The 21,612-nt window shown below is 48.3% G+C and overlaps 1 protein-coding gene across 4 annotated transcripts in view; it reads left to right on the top strand.

Moving 5' to 3' along the window:
- Positions 1-1,496: 1,496 nt before the first annotated feature.
- Positions 1,497-21,612, top strand: part of sema6cb (semaphorin 6Cb) — a 93,807-nt gene continuing 73,691 nt past the window's right edge. For 3 of the 4 annotated variants that reach the window (XM_068323057.1, XM_068323059.1, XM_068323055.1), the window contains exons 1-2: positions 1,498-1,699; positions 16,188-16,246. The gene's annotated coding sequence lies outside the window, so the exon portion shown is untranslated. Of the gene's footprint in view, positions 1,700-16,187; positions 16,247-21,612 lie in introns of all 4 variants that reach the window. The other variant, XM_068323058.1, reaches the window with a different exon arrangement.

Below are 21,612 nucleotides of genomic sequence, written 5' to 3'. Positions count from 1 at the left end.
CATGTTGGCAGGTAAAGGGCCAATTAAACTATATATATATATATATATATATATATATATATATATATATATATATACAGTATATATAAGGTAGTTGGTGTGAGAGAAGAGGATGCAGAAGACAGGTTTAGATGGAGGACACTGATTCGCTGTGGAGACCCCTGAAGGGAAAAGCTGAAAGGAGAAGAAGGAGAAGATATATACCTTCTTTATATATATATATATATATATATATATATATATATATATATATGTATATATATATTGTGTGTGTGTGTGTATAGATGTTTACCATCCCTTTGTGTCTTGTCTCTTACTTTGTGTTGTTCTGCCTGTTGTACTGCCTGTTTACCGTGGGTCAGAGAGGACTGCAATTTCATCTGTGCTGTATGTCGTGCATATAGTACACATATGGTATACTTAATAATAAAACTGACTTTGATAACAACGGATGGATACTACATCAGTGAGACAGTATCTCATTCTTTACCACGCGTTGGTGGTATCATCACTCTGTGGCTCCAAAGCAAGTAAAGAAAGTGTTCTTGGCAGGGCGCCGTGGTGAGCTGAGGTTTTAACTCGACCACGCGAGTCCCGGCTCTGAGCTGGCGTCCTCAGCCTCCCTCCAGAACCACAACAGGCGGCGTCTCCGGCCAAGAGAAACAACGGGATGATCCAGAGGCTCACCAACATTTTCCTGCAGCTGGGGGCCAAAAAGGAAGGGAATGAACACACAGACGAGTGGTTTATGAGAGACGGACGAGTGACATAGAGTAAACCTGTGTCGTCGTCCCGTGAATGTGAGAAGTGGACGTGAGATAATCAATAAATGATCACCAGAAAAATACGAGTAAATTAAAAAAAACAATAAATAGGGTTCATAGACTATTAACGCTGTTTGCTTCCACTTAAACCATAAAATGAGCTATATTTTGCATATTATTCATGCTCGTTATGATTTAGATTAAATGTCATTAACTGAAATAAAGAAAATGTCGATTAATACAAATAAGTAAATCAACTCATTATTACTAATGCAGTCTAAATGTCACAGGAATAATCTATATAAATATTTTCACGACACCAAATTAAGTCAAACTGGGAGGTTTTATAATAAAAAACAACCACTTTTACATTTATGAGGATTGTTTATTCTCTATAATCTACCTGTCAAATAAATGTCATTAAAATACCTTCTTAATTAAGGGACCGGATGTCTGACCCGGTTTATGGTTGGTTTAAATCGTTTTAGTTAGCTCCACCCCTCGAGTCAAACTATGTGTGTTTAAATCCCAAATCCTGCGCTCTGATTGGCTGCCTGGGACCCCGATGTCCCGGCATTCAACTTGAAAACGAGAAAGCGAGTCGAGTTGGGCTGGGCGGGGCATCAAATTACATATTCAGATAAGTCCCTCCTTCTCCTTCGTCCTGATTGGCTGGGCCGCCCGATAGTCTCCCGCCTGGGGGCGTGGCCTCCGCTCTGCCTGCCTGTTGTGTTTTCGGCTGCTTCAGTCTGGCTCCGGTCGCGTCGGGAGTCTTTTCGCTGCCTGTCCGCCTGGATTATTCCGCGTTTGGAGAAGAAAAGTAGCGCCAACAAGAACTCCTCCTCCTCCTCCTTCTCCTCTGAGCTGACTTCCGGCCGGAGGGACCGCGGAGGCTCCCGGTCCACACTTTGGAGGCGCGGCGGGAAGGAGAAAAGGTAAGACGCGTCTGGTGAGCTGGGGGGCGATGCGGCGCGATCCCCCCGCGACCCGGGCCAAGTTTCCCACTGTGGACACGCGGATAGAGAAGCGTGAAAACGACACGCACCACTCACAACTCCTCAAGTTGCGTTCAGGGGGAATCGGAGCCGCTGGTTTCCTCTCTTGCGGGTTGTGCGGGAGTCTCGGTCACTGATTTCCACACCCCCCCCCCCCCCGCGTTTTATGGCTGTTTGACACCCCCGATTGAAAATAATCCGCCCTAATTTGATTTTAATTCAACAAACCCGCAACATTTAAGCCGTGATTTGTTTGTTTCCCGCAGATTGGTGAAGCTCAACTCCGGCAGAAACCGCGAAATAGCGCCGGTCCGTCCTGGAGTTGCGTCTTTTGCATAAGAACGGGTCGGAACACCCAGGTTCGGTGTTCTCTAAAGCGGAACGGGACGCGGCTCACCTCTCTCTCTCTCTCCCGGCCTGATCGATCGATCTGATCGCCTGTCTGATCGATCCGAACCCAAACGCGACGGTTCCAGGTGGATTTCATCATCAGCAGTTCGGTCCCCGGGCCAAACTCAGTGTGTGTGTGTGTGTGTGTGTGTGTGTGTGTGTGAGTGGGGTGGGGGGGGCGACGATGATCTCATTGTTGCGTGAAGCCCCCCCGCAGCTGCAGGTGGTTCTGTCCCGCATCGGTTCTCATCGGTTCTGGACAGTTTCTATCTGTCTCCTGCGGGTTTTTGTGCCCTCAGTCTTGACTCCCAGGCAGCCTGATTATTCTGTCTGTCTAAAGTTTTGCAGGCATTGTGTTTTAAAAATAGGGACGTAAATCACATCGTTTTGCTCTATTTGCCCATCTTTTCTTTATGTAACCCAGCAGCTCTTCATCTCCGGATGAGGAGACGAACCGATGGGAGGACGCTCCAGCATCGCCTCCTTTCTCCCGGGCGATGCAGCGATCCTCCATGTTTGATTGGTCCAGCGTTTCTGATGGAGCGTTGGTCCGCCGACGGTTCTCAGTCAGGTTTCAAACACTCACTTTAAACGGAAGCGTGTTCGGACTCAGACGTGTTCACTAACGTGAGCAGATTCACTGAATCGCGACGGCGTTTTTCCGGTTTGGGGCGGCGATCGCGGCGCCTCCTGATGCTGGGATGAACGGCGAAGGAACGGCGACGAAAGTTTGGTTTCAAGTTGGATGTATGTTGCATCAGTTCTCTTCTTCAGCTGATTGGCTCCTCTGTCGGTGCTGGGGGCGGGGCTAGCGTCGCTGGCCTGCTGTTAGAATCACGCCGCTGGTACTGGGGTCAAGTTGGGTCGCGGCAAATTGGGCCCAGTTTGTACGTTTGGTTTGAATTTCATGCAATGAATCAACTCAGATAAGCCACACCCACAATCTGAAGGGGCGGGGCTTTCTTCTCACAACTGGTGCAACTCTCTCGTCGTCGTATCACGAACAAGTCGGGGCGTTAGCATCCCTACGACACCGCGACATGTGTGACGTACGTCGCCTTGGATCGGAGGCGTATCCCAGCGTTCACCTGACTCCTCCCACTCATTGTGACTCCTCCCACTAGGGACGAAATCAAGGGTGGATAAAGTTTCAGCACCTCTTTGTTTCCTTTAACGCCGTTAGCGAAGTCCTGTCACGCCAACGGGCAAGATACGAGAGCGCAAATTAGCAGCGGCGCGTTCGTTTCCCATCAACCCCCAGAAATTGCCCCCACTCCCCCCACCCCATCTGTCCGTCCGGCTCCCGTTTACAGGCCCCTGATTGGTCCGTGGCTCCGTTAGCATAGCTAATGATGCGTTTAGCGCGGTTTGTAATTTCGTTTTCCGATTTCCACTGCGACACTTGCTTTTAGTTTGAAGTGACACGACCCCCCCACACCCATACAGGGTGTGTGTGTGTGTGGGTATGTGTGTGTGTGTGTGTGTGTGTGTGTGTGTGTGTGTGCAGATGGCATCCTCCTAATGGGTCCTCAGGGTAATGATGGTTGAAATAGGCTCCTAACCAGGGGCTGAGGACGGGGGCCTTCGGGGGGGTGTTCGGCGTGCCTATTTCCATTTTCATCATCGGGATGAAGTGCTCAATATTTGACACACACACACACACACACACACACACACACACACACACACACACACACACAGTTACCGTGATGTAAAAACATCAGGTTTGAAAACAGTCACGTTACATTAAACCGCCGATCGACTCGAAACCGATGAACGGCGGCGTTGGTTTCCTCTCAGGCGAACTGGAGGGCCTTGGATAATATTTGTCGGGCTTCTGTCGGGACGCCTCGACAGCAGCGATTTGTCTGGAGTGACTCGGGCGGCGGCGGCGGCGGCGCCATCGTGCGTCCGGGCCGGCGGCGGCGGCACGTTTCAAGAACGGTTAATCTCAGCTCCTCACCCGCAACACGCGCGACTCTGTTTGGCCCTGGATCTGAGAGATATGCCTTCCTGTGCCCCCCCCCATGATTCATCTGGATCCTGGGGGGTCACCTGTGGCGTCACATCCCATAAAGAACCCAGATCCTGGAGGCGGATGTGAAAAACAGCGTAATGGGGAGGAAGTGTGCTCCAAGGCTAACACCCCCCCACCCCCAGTGGTGTCCAGTGAAGGGCTCAAGACCCCCGGGGGGGTGAATTATTACCTGTCAGACCTGCAGGCTCAACACCATCCATAATCCAGGGCTGACACCACACCGCCCGGCTCAGGCTATCTACTGAGACCGCCGGGGCCTTGGCCCCGGGGCCCGACCCCGTTTGGCCCCACCCCGACAGGAAATCGCATCAACATGTTCCGTTGAGCGTTACAAACGCTGGGGTTGGCGTAGCAGGCCGACCCAGCCTTGCGTTGGCACCTCCCCCTTCATCAGCGTCCTCCACCAATCAGATCCAATCCACTTTATTTCTATAGTATTATTTAAGGAACACAAAGTACTGCACAGAAAAATAAACACAACAGACCCCACATAGAACAACAAACAATGCAGTTAAATAAAAAATCCAATAAAATAAGTTAAAATTAGTTTAAAACGGAGATAAAATCAGATAAAAACAGTTAACATAATGTAAAATAATATACCAAATCAAAGCTCTAGACTACATGTGTCAAATTCAAGGCCCGGGGGCCAAATTGGCCCTCCACATCATTTTATGTGGCCCACGGGAGCATAAATAGTGTGCTTGGACCAAAAACTACATTTCCCACAATGCAGTACATAAGCCCATTTTAACATTGACCAAAAAAAGTTATAAAAGGATTTTTGTTGTAACAGAGCAGTAAGCAAACTCATGTTTGTAACTTGAATAAGTAATAAATTCAGAGTTAATTAACGTTAATTAGTTACGTGTGATATTGAGTTACATTTAGTTACATTCATTAGTTACATCTGGCCCTTTGATGACAGCCGTTATGCTGATGATGGTTTTATTTCTGATTATTCGCGTCTGTTTCTGGACGTTCAGGTGAATAAAGTCGATGTTTTCAGTCTTCGAACCTTTGGCAGGCTGATAATTACATTTGATTCTGAAAACAGGCGAGCGCCCCCCCCCCCCTGTGGTCCCGGTGTGGTCGGCGCAGAACTGGAAATTCTTGCCGAGCTGAGTGTGTAAATGTTGGAAGGAACAGCTTTGAGGTCGACAAGAGGCGAGGAGGCACCGGGGGGGGGGCCTCGGTCCGTCCGTCCAGACTGCCTGTCTTCCTGCGGTTTTGTCGAGGTGGTTCTTGAGACGCGTTAACCCCTTGTCGAACACGGACTCGGGTTCCGCTCGCCAAGCGACCGCGAGCGGCGCAGCGGGAACCCGGGCACGACTTTGTTGTTCCACTCCATGAAGCGCCGTGGAAGGAGTCCAGCAATTAGACGGGGAATAGAAGCCGTAGCGCTCCGTGTCAGCAGATTGCCTCAGATTTATGTTCTTTGGCCGGAGCGCGTCTCGTGTCTCATGAAAGAATCTTTGTTCAGAAACCTCAGCCGCTGAAGACCCGCAGGCTTTTATTTAATTTGCGTCGTTTGTGGTCGTGAGTCTCGTTGCTCTTGTTTTGCGTCCCTCGATCCTGAACCAGCTGGCGTTTAGTCGTGGTGGTTTTAGTGGCACTCGTAGATTGTGTGTTCTGCCCCCCCGGGGCAGATTGGAAGCTCGGTGCACAAAAACAAAAAGAAAGAAAAGTGAATCATCCGTTATTTTTCACGCGTGTTTCACGCTTCCGCGGCTTCATGTGTGCGGATTTTCAGTTTACGGGATTATTAGCTGATGAGGAAGCCCAGGAGCACCTCTGGACCGCGCGCCAGCTATTGATTGTTCAACTCTTACTTGTTTGCACCAGGGTGGTGAAAGTGCACGCTTTGTTGCTCCAAATTATGTCTTAATCACTTCATAATGAGGGCGAGCCTCCCGCCTCATTGATTAGCCGGCCGAGCTGCGAGCGGAACAAATCACCCCACCGACTTCCAGAAGTCCCGTCCTTCTCGCGCGCAGCGGAGAAACGAGCGCGATCGGGGAAAAAGACGAGATTCTGAAGGGAATGTGATTCGCGATTATTTACGACACACTGAACTTTACGATATCGAGGTCTTTCATAGCCGAAAACATGGCGGACAGAGGCAAAAACAGAATGTAAGAAAGGGGAGAAAGACTATTAACAACTGAGACTACAACAACCAGAATGCATTGCTCCACTTAGGACCAATAAACACTCTCATCCATTAAGGAACCATGTGGCTACTGGCTGCTAACGACCAATCTGGCGTTATAGCCGAGCGGCGATCAAACGACGGTTTTGACCTCATTGGAGGAGAGAAACCGGCTCTAAGTCCATCGCACCTGATCTGACGGACCTATCAGAGCCACCCTAGAGGGACCACCTGACCCCGTCGAGGTGTACTGGTTGGGTTGACGAGAACCTTTTGATCCATTTTCATGAATCTTCATGGGAAGGGGCGGGGCTTGCAGAAGCCAAACAGACGTTTGAGCGATGGCCGGCCTTGGCGGAGGTATGCGCTCCGCCTGACACTCCCGTTCCCGTGTAATTTGATTCAGATTATGACAAACGACCACGACAGGCTTCCGTCCTTGAAGGCGGCGTCGCAAATCGACAACTGCCCGGCGGTCGTGTGGCGTTTAGCTCTCCACGTATATAAAGGAATCCGATCATCTCCGTGAAATCCACTCTCGCCGTGTGGTTATACGTGTTTATCCCTCCGCCGCATCATCACCTTCCATCTCGTCTCTATCTTCGTCGCTTAGTGCTCGTCGATGTGGGCTTTCTGGGCTTCGCTGCCCAGAGATTGGCGCTCAATCAAGCGGCGTGGGCGACACGCTAACGTCCTTTTCCCGTAGATTCTACATTTGTGAAGTTTTGTTGCTTCTGTTAGAGGTGTTATTTTCTCTCCCCGTTCGGCGGCGGCGTTCCAGCTACCTTCCTATTTCCTGCAAACAAATGGGCGGTCGCTGCTGCAGGAAATGTACCCATCCATCTTTGTGCCAGAGGTTATTTCCCTGGAAAGAGCCACCAGACACCTGGGGGTCTTCCCTCCACCTCCCTCTGATTTGGTGCACGCTATTAAAAAGAGTATTAAGGTGCAGAAGACATTTGTCATGCTTTTCGACGGAGGAAGTAGTCAGACCGGCAATGATGAAGGACGTCGAAGAGGAAGTTGGCCGATGTCTGTTGGGGAACAGTTGTGTTGGTCGGTTTTCCGTTAAAACGCTGGACAAACTTCTCTGCCAGCCTGTTTTTAACTTAGGCCTGATTTAGAATTCTGCGGTACGCTTAAGCTCCTGCTTTGTGCAATTTAAAGATAAGGGAATATTTTTATGTGGTTTTAATTCAGGTAATCTTTTGTCTCTGTTTGAAAGACTAGAAGTTGTGCTGAAGCGCCGCCGTTAGCCGGAATGAGTTGGACTTATTCCCATGAACTGATACGTTCTTTATTTCTCCTTTCACTGTGAAATTCTCTGTGAAATGTAAAGAATGATGTTAATTGTCAGTTAGTTTGTTTCGGAGCAAAAACTGTCAAAACTGGACGACTTAAGACTCAAAGAAGTCATGATCTTATAAAGTGGTTATCCACCAGAAACACAACCTACACTACAGCCGGGATTCGAGAGGAAAACCTTTGGTTTTGTGATGAAGTTAGTTTAGCTGTGGATGGAGGACGAGGTAGAACATGCTAAAACTGCTAATTGGTGCAGGCCTAGCTGCAGTTTAGCCGTGTTAGCTTAGCTGCACGAGCTAAAGGTGTCAGAATAGAGTACCTCTTGGGGTCCAAAGTTTCCGACGCCATGGAAACCGAATCTCCAGTGTGAGTAGAATTTATTTTGGAATTTGAGCTGTTGATGGAGGACGAGGTGAAACACGCTAACATGCTATCATTAGCATGCTAACTTGTGCAGTTTGGCAGTGTCGTTCCAGTGGAATTGAAGTTTTTGGACCCGGTTCTTCTTCTTGACGCCCGACCGCGGTGTGAACGACGCTGACTGGTGTTGAAGGGAACACGAATCACGATGGAGCAGACCAAACCGTTAACATATGGAGTAGTGAGCCGTCGTTTTCTCTCAGTTTCAGCTTCTCCTGTTGGGAAGCTGGACGCCGGCGACTGCAGAACCATCTGCTTGCCCCACAGCCAAGATCTGTAAAAAAATATCCAGTAAAACTTAAAAAACAACGCGATTGGCAGTGGTGATGTAACTTGAGTAGATGTTGCGTTCAGGTGACGTGGCGATGGTGTTGATGTTGGAGCCTCGTTCCTGGTTCTTCTGCACCGGGGGTTGGATTTTTCACCCCAGTTTGACCCTGCTGCTGAACATCCAATCCGTTTTTTTTTTTTTTTGTGTGTGCAGCAATCGTCAGACTCGTCACGTCTCGGCTGAAGCAATTAGTCCGAGCGCGGGATGGCCGGGGTTGGCTGCTCCGAAACGACAGAAGTAATTCTGAGTTATGTTCGCGTCTCTTTGTTGCTCAGTGCGGTTTTCCCAAATGAGAATATTTTATGGTCATGAAACGTGAAATGAAGCAGGAAATTAAAATCCTCAGATAAGGCCGGTGCTTTTCATCCGGTGCCGGCGCCGCCGCCTTGGCGCCGTGACACCCTGTCGCATCCCATTCCCGCTCGCCGGGCGCTCGCAAGGTGACAGGTACTCACTTATTAATAATGTGAACAGTTTTCATCAAGCTCCTCCCAGTAGGGTCATTTGACAGGTCTGACGTTGCCAGGGGGCGGAGTCTCATCTCCTAAACGTTCCAGAAGTAGACATCCCGGTCGACCTTGCTCCTTGAAAACCCTCCAAAACGGCGTGACGTAAAACATCTTTAAAGATGTGTTGATAGGTCAAAGGTCGTCCCCGTGCTTCAGTCTGTAATGTGTTAGCTTTAAAACTTTAAGGTTCCACTTCCTGTGCTCGTTGCATCTATCCCGCGTTGGGTTGGATGCACGCGTGTCGATGTAATCGCGGTAATTCGCGTGATACTTTGGCGGTTGCCACGTGTGATGGCGAACGCAGCGCTCGCTCGTTTCCATCCGTTTCTCAGAAGTCTGGGCCCGTTTCCATCCAATCCAGGCTATTTTTAAACCGCCCTTTGGGGGAGGGCGGGTGGAGGGGCACTGGGGCTCAGTGGGGGGGTCAGTCGGTGTCGTATGAATCCAGAACCGGGCAGCGGTCCAGGGTGTGTAAAACACACCTCCTCCTCCACGGCGGCCCGAACGTGTGTGTGTGTGTGTGTGTGTGTGTGTGTGTGTGTGTCTGTGTGTGTGTTTAATAAGCATGTGTTGAGTCACTCCTGCAGCTGTGGCTTCGTGTGTGAGTGTGAGTGGGAGGGGGGAAGGATTCCTGGTTGTAGTCAGGAGAATATAATTGATTTCTCCCCGACGTGCAGAAACCTCAGCCTGAATCTTAACGTTGGTTTTTTAGTGATTCGTATGCGAGGAGTGAACCAAGTCTGAACCGACGCAAAATAATACAGAACACTGTAAGAGATTTAATTCACAGCCAGAGAAACTGGAGCGGAAACGACGGGGGGGGGGCGTGAACCTCAACCTGCCGTCGGTCACGCGTCTGATTCCACAGGTCACTGTAGGAGTAAAGAAATCAATATCGACCGGTTATTGATTACGATGGGGCAGCAGAAACATCTAGATCAGTCCTTTAAGCCCCTTAAGGGTGGGGCTTCAATCAGGCTACTGCTACGCTAACTTCAACTCCGAAAGACTTCATCTGACGACGCCTTTGTGTGGGCGCCGCGGTTCGGGCCCCACATCCGATGATCCGACGCAAATGAAATGACATTTTCAAATCAAATTTTATTCAAATTCAAATTTTATTTATTTTAGCGCCAAATCATGTGGTGGTTGTTGTCATGTAGAGCTCAAGCCTGTTTACACAAACCCAACTGAATCCTCCAGCAGCAAAAGGTGGCCAGGAAAAACTTCTTTTAACAGGAAGAAACCTTGAGCAGACCCGGCAAAAACAATTACAGATATATATAATAAAAATATTATTTTGTCGGAAGTCTTAATCAGGCTACAATCCTGCTAGTTTGAGCACAGTGTCGGAGAATTCACGGATAGTTTTGGATAATTTTGGACGACGACCGCTTCATTTATTCCGTGGTGTTTAAATTCCGCCAAAAAAAAAAAAGACAAATGCAACGAAACGCCTCCCACTCCATCCCAGTTCGGACAACTCTTCATCTTCTGTTTGATCCCTCGTCATCACTCCACGCTCCTTCCCTGGGGCGGGAGCTTCTGGTGACTGACGGCGGGAAGACCGACCGAGGATAAACAAAGCGCCGACCGCCAAACCGCACGATGTGTTTAATGTCACGACTCGCTGACAGGCGGCTCCTGAAGGGAGGGCGCGTCAGACGCACTCGCTCCAGACGTGTTTCTGAGCCCACGGCAGATTGCAGGCATTCTGCAGCGATGTGGGCCGGTTCCGACAGGCCGCCAGAGGAGGAACCTGTCAGGAAGTCCGGTTGAAAGGCCGGAGAGGGTGCACAGATGTTCAGAACCCTTCCAGGCAGGATTTTACTGCTTTTTACAAAGTCATCATCACATCACAGCGGGGATATTTCCTGCATCGTGAAGTAAACAGCAAAGCTGCTTTTATTGTGTGTTATAGATACCAGCAGTAGAACTTCAGTACCAGAACCTCAGGGCTCAGTGTTTCTGCTTAACCCATTGGCTGCTATTGACATCTACAGACGGCAGTTACGATTTTCAATCTAAATGTCGCGTTGATGGCCAATCAGAGAAAGATGGATAAGTTGCGGCAGCTTACGTCTGAGATAGTCCACCTGAAGGCGATCGATTGGTACCAAGAAATGAGTCAATGAGGGAATTTTAAAAAATGCAATCTGACAGAAAGGATGAAAAAACTTTCTGAAAAGACTTTCTGAAAAGATCCAAAGTGACAAGATTTTAGTTAATCCCTTCCTGACCCGTCCTTCCAGGTTTCATGCAAATCTGTTCGGTACCTTCCTCCAGAATCTTGCAAGCAAAAAGCACCCCCAGACCCCGACTCCTCATCCCCAGCGGCGGTTTAAACGAGGCCTTTTGCTTCCGTTGGTAGGCGTCACCTTCAATTGGGACTCCGTCGCTCCATTCGCTGCTCTTTCCATTAAAACCGTCTGACGGGTAAATGGAATGAGAGACGTCTGATTATCCCGATGTGTGCGGCGGATGCAGTGTCAGTTCGCGGCGTGGAGGCGGTCCATTGACGGGGAAGATCTCTTTCATGAGGCTACGTTCCTTTAATTAATCAGGCATAATGTCTGAGTCTGTTTGCCACTCCTGCTTTGTTCACCGGCGCCGGGTGACGGCGTCCTCCTTTGTCTCGTCTGGGTTCTAGAGGTCCTGCTTCCTATTATACTTCCTCATTCACTGAAATGTATTTTTTTACATGTCTTCTTTTAGATTAGCATGATAATGCCCCGTGGAGTGGGGGTGGGGGTAGTAAAGAGCTATTGCGAGACTCATCAGATTGCCTGTGTGCAGGAGCATGGTTGTTATCACACTGAACGCACCATCAGTTAAACTAACAGCCTGGATTTCGACATTTATCTCCGATATTGTAGAACCGACTGTCAATTGCAGGCAGAGCACAATGGCAAATTACGGCTTACGTCGTGCTCCTTGGAGTCTGGATCCTTCCCCAGTGTAATTACGCTATGCTAATTTTGCCCCCCCGTACACTTCCCGTGACAGAAACAAGGGTTCCCGACTGTTCGGATGTCGCTGGCTTGAAGTGGAGTGAAATATGAGTGAATAAAAAATATCTTGTGTGAGCATCCTCCGTTTCTCTAGGAGTAGGGGGGGGGTCACTAGCGGGGGCAAAAGCCTCACCTGGAGTCTGGAGACGAGGTCGGAGGCAGGCCAGGCCACCTTGAACTCCTCAGCTGGATTTATTGTCAGAGGTGGACGGGGTCGTCCTCAACACGAGGACTTTGTTAGCCTCGGCGCAGACGAATCCCCATCAGGAGAACCCTGACGGGGTCAAGGGTCAGTTGTTAAGCAGGAGAACCTGAGTACTGATTGATTCTCTAGCGTGGGCCTCGAGGGGTCGGGCCACGTTGTACCTCCCCGCCGTACCCCGGACTGTCTCAGAGTCTCAACACGCTGGACTGTGGCGAGCCTGGGCCGGTGTGTGTTTTCACTTTCCCTGAAACCCGACCCCGGACCACATGTTTTCTTTTAATAGACAGCCGAGCGGAGGAAGGCTGGGACGCCGCTCTGTTTGCCAGATGATCACAAGGTTGTTGACATTTGATGGAAGACAGAAGAGGCTGCGCTCCCCGGCTCCGCTGCGAGATTTATTAGTTGTTGTTCAAGACTGCACTACCGTGGCAGCTATTGATGGTTATATCAGCCGTCCGGCGGCCGTCTGAGGTGAACCCATGCATGTGTCGGCTTTCTGGTTGTTTATAATGACGACACGTGATAATTACCAAGACTTCGGAATAAATCCAGACACATGGAATGGTAGAAACGATCCAAGACGAGGCCATAAATCTTCATTTTTCGAGACTATCTACTTTTGTCAGTATCGATGTTTTTCGGTTCCGTTGAAGCTTCGTTACCCCAACGACCTTATCTGGTAGCTTTGAGTCACCATTTGGCAGCGGATTATTGGTCGTCGATCGTGACACGCAACCAATCAGACAGTCTTGTGGGCAGAGAGGCGTCGGCGTCGGAGCCAAAGTAGCTTGTTCTTGAATTAGATTGTTTTTGGGCTATGAATTTTGGGTCCAATGAAAGACAGCGAGTCGGTTGATTTCACTTTGATGCTGCCATAAACTACCCAACGTCGGACGGAAACTCGCTCATCGCCTTTTCCCCAATATTCCCGCAAGGTTTGACTTTTCCAGAATGGCTGACATATTCTATTGGCGCTGCCGCCCGTGGCCCACACACACACACACACACACACACACACACACACACACACACACACACACACACACACACGGGCTGGTGTAGGACGAGTGTGTTAATGAATGAAAGGATTGTTATCCAGTGTCTGTAACAGATTGATGCCATTTAAATGTCTCCCATCTCCTCCAGTTAAATGGCAAGGAGATCACAAATAAGTCTGAAACCAAGGACTCATCATCGCACGCAAACGTTAATTTTTTCCTCTCGGGGTGACGCTGATATTTAAAGCGTGTTTCTGCTTGAAGGAGCATCAAACAGGAATAATTGTGTCCTTTTGATAAACCCTTAAATAAAGGCAAAAGGAGTTTAATATTAAGAGAAGCGCTGACACTGTCTGAAGGTAATCGCATTGATCTGAGCTTTAACAGCTTAGTTTTAACGCCATATATAATTTAGATATTGGTCCCTGTGGCAATGCAATACATTTTATTCTCAGGAGAAAGATGAGGCCTGATTGGTTGTTTGGTTTTGCTTCTAGATGGACTTGGATGTGTATTAAATGTTTTAAACAAAAGTAGACTTCAAGAAAAACCGTTCCTGAAACGCGTGCAATAACCCGCAGCGGCGAGGCAATAATCCCACGGTCACAGAAGGAATTGTTTAATTAAGGCTTCCTAGAGATGATGGAGAAATGAAAGCCAAGAGGAGAAGTAATAAGACGGAGGGTTCTTTAAAGAGGCTGACCGGTATCACTGCATGTCCAGGAGATTTGGATGACCCCCCCCCTAAAAAAAACAAGCTTCTAATGCTAATCCCGAGACCAAACGAGACACCCCGGAGTTCCGATCTGGGATGATGAGTGGGTAAATCTTCCTAGAGTGGGCTCAGTGGGATAAATCAAACCTCCACCATAAGGACGCTGGGGGATTTTAGGGCGGAACGGACTCGCATCGCAATTAGTTTCATCATTGATTGCTTTCCACGGTTGCGTGGGACACTGTCCACCAAGGCCCAGAGACTTGTCAGCGGCGGAAACGACAAAAAAACGGCAGCAAATCCTGACATTTTAAAGTTCGGCACCAGCAAATCTTTGACATTTTTGTCGAAATTAAGAAAATAGGTGACATTTAATTTTTCTGGATTGATTAATTGTCCTTGTTCCAGCGTGCAGGGTGAGTTTCTTTCCAAGCCGTCCATCCTTTTAGCTTCAATCGCCGTGAGAACCCCCCCACCCCCAGGACTCTTACTTAATATTTCTCAAATAAACAAGCATCAACAAGTCCAGGGATAATCAGTCATTCCCAGCATTCCTTGGAGTTTCCCCGCGCCGCTAATGGGAGCCGACGTAGCCGGGGAGGCTGCGGTTTCATCCCCTTCTGGTATCCGTTTACGGAAATCGATAGAATGATCCCATACATGTGACGCTGGCCTCCGTTAGCCGGCCCGTAGCTTCCGTCGGCTAGGAGGTAGCCCGCGAAAAGCAAAACAGACATCCAATCCAACAGTTCTGAGGCCAGTTTATTGATTCGATTAGGGGCTCAGTTGTGGTTCCAAGTTGTGGTTGTGCAGTTCTTCACTCAAAAGGATGTTGTTTGTGTGTTTCATCAAGAGTTGAGCCCGAGCCCAGGCTGGACCGTCAGGCTTTGGTTGGGGAATCAAAACAGATTATCGTGACACTGTCAAACCTCCCCCACTAACATTTTTTGGGTCAAGATGCAGAATTCAGAATGCGACTTTGTTGTTTGGCAGCTCTTAGTTTTGTTGGCACTGACCGACGTGGTTTAATTCACTAGTGAAACTTGCAAAGTCTGAATTTTTACCAAATGTTGAACATCCTCCTTCCAGACGGCCGGTGGATCCACCGACCGAGTGGCTTCTCGGTTCCACCGCGACGCGTAAAGACTCTCTGCTCGATTAATCAGGATGCCTTCAGGGGCAATTTGGAGTCTGGGAACTTAAAGTGCCTGGGAGCTTGTTTGGAATCCCTGTCGTGCCTGTACTGGAATTTGTTTTCCGCCAGCTCTTATCTGCCTGTTTGTTATTTCTGTGCTTTTCCCACGGAGCGGCGTGACTTCTGATCTGACTTCATCATCAGCGTTTTTACTCCACGCCACCGAAAAGGAGAAAATAATGACCTCATGCCCAACGCGAATGGGCTGTTACCGATACGCAGCACAGCGGTCGAACTTTCCATCCAGAGCTTGTGGGTTTTTTTGCGAAAACAAAAAGAACTCGAGGGCACGAAGGAGAAAAATAAGCTGGCTTTTCCTTAACCTTAACTGAACCATCATCGGCCACATGTGGCCGCCAGCTGCTGCGCCCGCTAATCCAAAGGATGCTGCCTCTGCAAGTCCTCCAGGGCCCCCGCTTGTTGAAATGAGCTCGGCTTGGAGGTCGAAACCTCCATCATCGCCATTTGTCCGAATTAGACTGTGTGCGGGTCGGGATCTGGCTCGGTCAGTACATTTTCAGAGCCGTGAAATCTTAATAGATTATTACGGCCGGCCGTTGTTGGGAGGAGCTGCACAGACGGTTGCTAACACACGTTTTGCAGAACAATGGCCAATTAAACGAGTCCAAGACGTTAGAGGAAGCGTGGACGCTCTGGATGTCGCTCGCAATTTGAGTCTGGCACATAAACGCCTCTGTGATTACGCATGAGATTGAACCCCTGATTGCTTTTTTATGCTTAATTCTCAGCTGAAAAGAAATCAGCTGTGACTGCACGGAGTTGGAAATTAAATTAATTTGCTATATGTTAGGAGCTCAGCTCGTTTAAAAGCAGAGGGAATTGCTTTTCGAGCATGTGGCAAGGTTGTCGCCGTTTTTAGAAGCAGCTTTATTGTTGTACCCGTCTTTTCTGATATCAAACGAGATGCTATCTGCAGGTTCGGCTAGTCTGGTCTGAAATCATTTTGTTCCCTTATTGCAAAAGAAAACTTCAGCTGCCGTGTGTCTTTTACAGAAAAGCTCACTTTTGTCGCTTTTCTCAAAGAAAACACGTTGAGCATGCAACTCCAACCGCCGATGCCGTCATTTCCGACTAGTCGTGGTGCAAGTCGCATCGTCATCCTCGTCACACGTGTACTGATGATGTTTTCCTTTCACAGATACTCTGACAGCTGCTGCAACCTGTTTCACTCACCTGTTGGCGGAGCCCCGATTGAAGGTACGGTACGACCGCCGCCGCTGCCTCTCCCCTTCTGATTAAAGACTCAGTCCTGATTGGCGTCGGCATGGAGACTCGCTGATCCTTCTGAAGCGGTGTTTAAATTGATCTGGATGTAATGTGACCACCAGGTGTCTTAATTAACCGACTCTGTTGTCGGCGAATTCTCTGCACGTTTTAAGGATTCAGAAACGGGTCTATTTGTTGCTCTTTCATCAAACTTGAGTTTAATCGCGAACGCGTGGGACTCTGTTAATTACCCACTGCTTTATTAATGCCTTTAAATGCCCTGGGAACTCATTTCAGAAACCGGGTGTCGTTCACAACTTGATTGCACCTTTTTTTTTACGACAGAGATGGATCGGTTGTGATTATTCCGCCTCAAAGATTTCTTTATTTCGTGATTCCATCCAGGCGAGTCGCCGGTGATGCTCAATTTCTGATGAATTGAGCGATCTGCTTCCTCTTGCTATCAAATCTTATCATCCGATAGTCTTGATGGAGTTGATGAATTGAGTTGGATTCATCTCCTATCTTGTGGTATATTGCATTTATGATGAGCTGGAAGGCGCCCACACACACACACCTGATGTTGTCAGGTGACACCGGCTCCGTCGGGAGGTGGGAACCTGTAGAACGTCGGCGGCTCTGTTGTGTCTGGTCAGGTGTTTCCCCTGTGAGCGCTGCCACAGACAGTAGAGGACAGCGGCGGTGACAGGACGCCTCTCAGGACGGCAGGAAACAGATGGCTGGCCAGATGCAGGCCTGCTGTGACCTTCAAAGTAAAACTTGAAGGTAAAAGCAGCAAACACGTCTTAAAAGAGGGTGACAACAGGTAATAGAGATGGACAGTGTTGCGTCATAGTGTGCTTCTCTTTAGTGATGGGTTCGTGACATTACCGGGTTTGGTAAAGAACTTCAGTTTTGGTTCAAGGATATCAAAACCTCACGATGTGCTGAGGGTCAATAATTCTGACAAGTTCTATCAAAGTTCTGGGAACGAATTAAGTTTTAGAAGTTGCTCCAGGTGGTTAAGACTCCAGTCTGTTCTTGTCACCACAAACCTGTTCCCAGCATTTGTTCTCATGAGAAATTAATTTGGAAGAAGCTCAGCAAAGAGACTCCGCCTCCTCCTCTTGCTCTCAGACAAACCTGTTAAGGTTATTCTGCCATTGATTTTTTTTTTTGGAAAGCTTCTCGTACTTGTCCGATTTGGAGGAGACACCGGGGCAGACCTAGGACTAGGGTAATCTATCAGTCAACCTTTATTTATACAGCACTTAATCACATCATCAGACATTTCAAAGCACTTTAACAGACAGACATACCACAGCAGTACCCTACAGAGCAAGAATAAGTGGCAGTGGTGGGGAAAAACTCCCTCATTGAGGAAGAAACTCCGTGCAGGACCCAGACTATGGAAGTGGTCATCCGCCCTGACCGGTTGGGTGGAAAAGAAATACAATGGGGACAGAGATAGATCAAGGAAGAGAGAGAGAGAGAAAGTGGCAGATAGGCCAGACAGAATTTGCAGTACAAATTGTGTTGTAGTTGCTGAAGTGGGGGCAGCATTTCCAGGCCTTTGGATTTCCTGTCTTCCATACTCATTCCCCCACCTTTCAAGCAGAAGCACAAAGACAGCGGCAGTATCTTGCAAGATTCTTGCAACATACACCATGGAGGAACTGGGTTATCTTGCTATGGAGGAAAATATCTGGAGCCTGACAGATGCAAGGAGGAAAATAAAAATTGAAGCATAAATAAAACTAGTAAACTGTAATTTAACAGACAAGTCTATCGATTATTTCGTCCAATGTCATGGAAGACGAAAGAAACCCTCAATTAGCTGAAGGCCCTGACTTTCGGGTATTTTCGCGTGACGATCGGTTCCCAAAGTTCCTGATTATTATTCTGTCAGACGACTAGTTGATTAATCGTCTCCTATTTTCAGGTTTCACTGTTTAATGGCCTGAACTTGCCTTCTGCCCCAGGAGGTAGGTGATTACAGGAGAACAGTTTTCAGAGGAGGTCCAGGCGTGTCTCTGCAGGTGTGCAGCTTTTTATTGGGTTCAATGGCGCTTGGGTGTTCCGTGATGGAAAGACAGAAACGTCTGCAGGGATTAACCTATTTCAAATGCTTCCGAATGAAAACACTCATCCTCCTCTGTGGAGGATTTGCACAACGTCCATCTCAACAGTCGTGATCTTTCGCCGTTAAGAGACGAGATACGTTCAGGAAGCGAACGGCACTTGCGCCAGCCCCATGGGCTTTGAGCCCGAGCGAACGGAGAGACGCCATCAGAGCCGGGAGGCGGCGGTGGAGCGATGAGAAACACGTGGAGATGGAGGAGGGTTGGAGGTGTCAGGCGTATAATTGGGGTGAGGAGATCTCTGGGGTGGATAGAGGGAAGCTTTATTAAGACCGCTCCAGTCTGATGTGTTTGCACGGTCGCCTAGCTCTTCCTCGCACGCCCACGCCGACGGGCCAATCTTCCATTTCCACAAGAGACTCTGAAACAACAAAGGGATGAAGGGCGAAGTCCTCTAGTGCCTCTCAGTCACAGATAAAACAAAAGACGCCCTTACTTGCGAGGCGCCAATGGGGTGGCAGCTGTGGTTTTTAAAATCAAGGCCTATTGTCGCTGCTTCCTGGTGGGAAAGCTAAGTTGCTGTTACTTATTGATTGTACTGTCACGTTGTATTCACAAACGCTTCAATGAGACCCACTTGAAATGTATTCGATAGTCGGCTGGAGTGGCGGCTGGAAGACTTCACTGTCTTCACTCGGTCCTCGCCAAACAGGGAGTGAAGACGAGATGCAAATAGAAAACTGAGGTCATGCTACAACGCTTCATTACGCTTCCGTCACAGTGGTAGCATCATCGTCACTGTAACACACATGTGCATGTAAACCATCGGTTAAAAGACCTCTTGAGGCTCAACTCAATAAGATGAGACAATAGCAACACATCTCGAGGACGGGTCGTCGCGGTAACACAACAAGGCTTAATGAATACTGATACTTTAATTAATAGTGGTACTTTAATTAATAATGGTGCATTGAAGAAGCCAATCATGGAATAACAAACAATACCGTAATAACAGACATTAATATAACAACGTACAATAACATAATGAAAACCCTGAACCAATAAAATAATAACTTTTGGTGAGTAGCGTAACAATAAGGGGTTAGGGGTTAAAGTTGGGGTTAGAGTTTAGGGTTATGGTTGGGTTTAGGGTAAGGGATTAAGTTTGGGGTTAGGGTTGAGGTTAGGTTAGGGTCACGGTTGGGGTTGGGTGAGGGGTTAGAGGTTAGGGTTGGAGTTTAGAGCTAAGGTTGGGATTAGAGTTGGGGTTATTGTCACAGTTGGTGTTAGGCTCACGGGTTAGGGGTTAAAGTTGGGTTTAGGGTTATGATTGGGTGTAGGGGTGGGATTATGTGTGGTGTTGGGGTTAGGCTTAGGGTTGCGGTTAGGGTTAGGGGTTATTGGTTGGGGTTTAGGGGTTTAGAGCTAAAGTTGGATTAGGTTTAGGATTAGGGTCACGGTTGGGGTTAGGATTGGGGTAGGGGTTAAGGTTAGAAATAAATTATTACGTTAGTAGCTAAAAGCTATTACTTTATTAGTTCAGGAATTTTATTACATTATTGGCCTGTTATATTTTAAAAACAGGCAGGTTTATTACATTACCAGCTGTTATTACATTATGGTCTGTAACAAACCCCGTGGCTGTTTGTTAATTCCACTCGTCCATGTTGGGATTTTGACATTTTGATTAATTGTGGAGCCGTAAACATGACGGAAGGCCTTTTTATTCTTAGCTAGTTTGGTTTAAAACAATCCACTTGTACCACTGACACCTTCAAACAATGAACACTTGACAAGCACATTATATTCCACCATTATTGTATTCTGGTCCTCAGCCAGCGCATGCATGAAATATTTATGCCTATGAAATATTTACATCTAAAGTGTAGGCAAATATTGGGAGTTGAGCGCGAAAGGGAGATGAATAATCTCTTTTGTTTGGCCGGCGAGTGAATGCAGACGTTCCAAGGTGACTCCCGTCATGATTGATCGTGTAAATTAACGTCTGATCACTCAGGTGCCGCTTTGGAGTCAAACTTTCCGTATCGGCGGTTGAGGTTTTTTTTATTGCAGACACGCTTCCGTGACTCCGGAATCCTGGAAATGTGCGCTGCCTCCGTAAAAGTGCACGCCGTGAGTGACACATTAAAGATTCTGGGCTGAAACAGGAGGGTGGTGGTTGAGGAGAATTAGAACCCCCCCCCCCCCTCAGTTCTGGCAGTAAATTGGTTTCTTGGGAACTCGTGATGAAGGAGCTGGAGGTCTGTTCTCTGCTTTCTCATTGGCTGGTTAATCCCCCTGCAGCTCCGGCTGGAGGGAGAGCGGCTTCCTCAGAGACCGCCCTCCTCTTCCAGCTCTTTTTCCGTCCCTTTTCCATTCCATCCTGCGGGGGCTTCGGCTAATCCGCTGCCTGGTCATAGCGGGGAGATTGCAGGCTTTTTCAAAGCCCTTCTCTGGTCACACTTCAAAGTATAGAGGGATACAGGAAGTCGAGGGTGTGTGACAAAATGAGGTGCACCGCCGGCAAGAACTGCAAGGGGGCTCGCCTCGGCTTCTTCTCGTGCCGTTCTTGAGGTGAACCCTGGTGGGGAAGGCGCCGCTGATTGGAGAGAAAGGGTGTCGCTGGTTTTTGCAGGGCGATTCAGAATTAGCTTATGTATGAGACAGCGGCGCAGAAAAGAAGACAGGAAGTGGAGGTGGAGGGAATGGAGATGTTCTGGAGACAAAGTTAGAAAGAGGAGACTCTTCTTTACACTTTGCTGCCAAAATTCCTGATGGTAGAGAGATCGCCCGCCATCTCTGGTGTCGTCTAAGGCTGTAGGATGTTCAGCGTCGCCTGATTGGATGATATTATTATACGGCTACCTGTGATACCACTGAATACAACAGATTTGATCCGCTCCATTGATCTGCTCCCATTTATTTACCGTGCAGAACCAATCAGTAAGGAGAACGATGTTTGTCTCTGTTAGCGACTTGTTGACGAGCCACAGTTTGGGTGTAATTGCTTCATTTTCTGCTTTTGTGTCAGACATTGTTGATTCCCGGTGAAGGTAGAGGAATAAAACAGGAGCTGTGTTCTTTTTTACGATGACAATTAATCATTTGATCAGACGATACGTCACTGATGTCGAACTCCATGTTTTTGGGTCGTCCGTTTCCGTTTGGCCTCAAACCAGAACGCTGACTACAATGGAAGTTGTCCGGAAATACGAGTTCTACCTCTACTCGCAGCGGGGCGAGCATCGCAACCGCCCAATGACGTCATCGATGTGT

The sequence above is a fragment of the Antennarius striatus genome, chromosome 9, assembly GCF_040054535.1.
Source record: "Antennarius striatus isolate MH-2024 chromosome 9, ASM4005453v1, whole genome shotgun sequence".
NCBI classification, from domain to species: Eukaryota; Metazoa; Chordata; class Actinopteri; order Lophiiformes; family Antennariidae; genus Antennarius; species Antennarius striatus.
The sequence above is the reverse complement of the archived record's forward strand: the minus strand, read 5'-3'. Positions and strand labels throughout refer to the sequence as shown.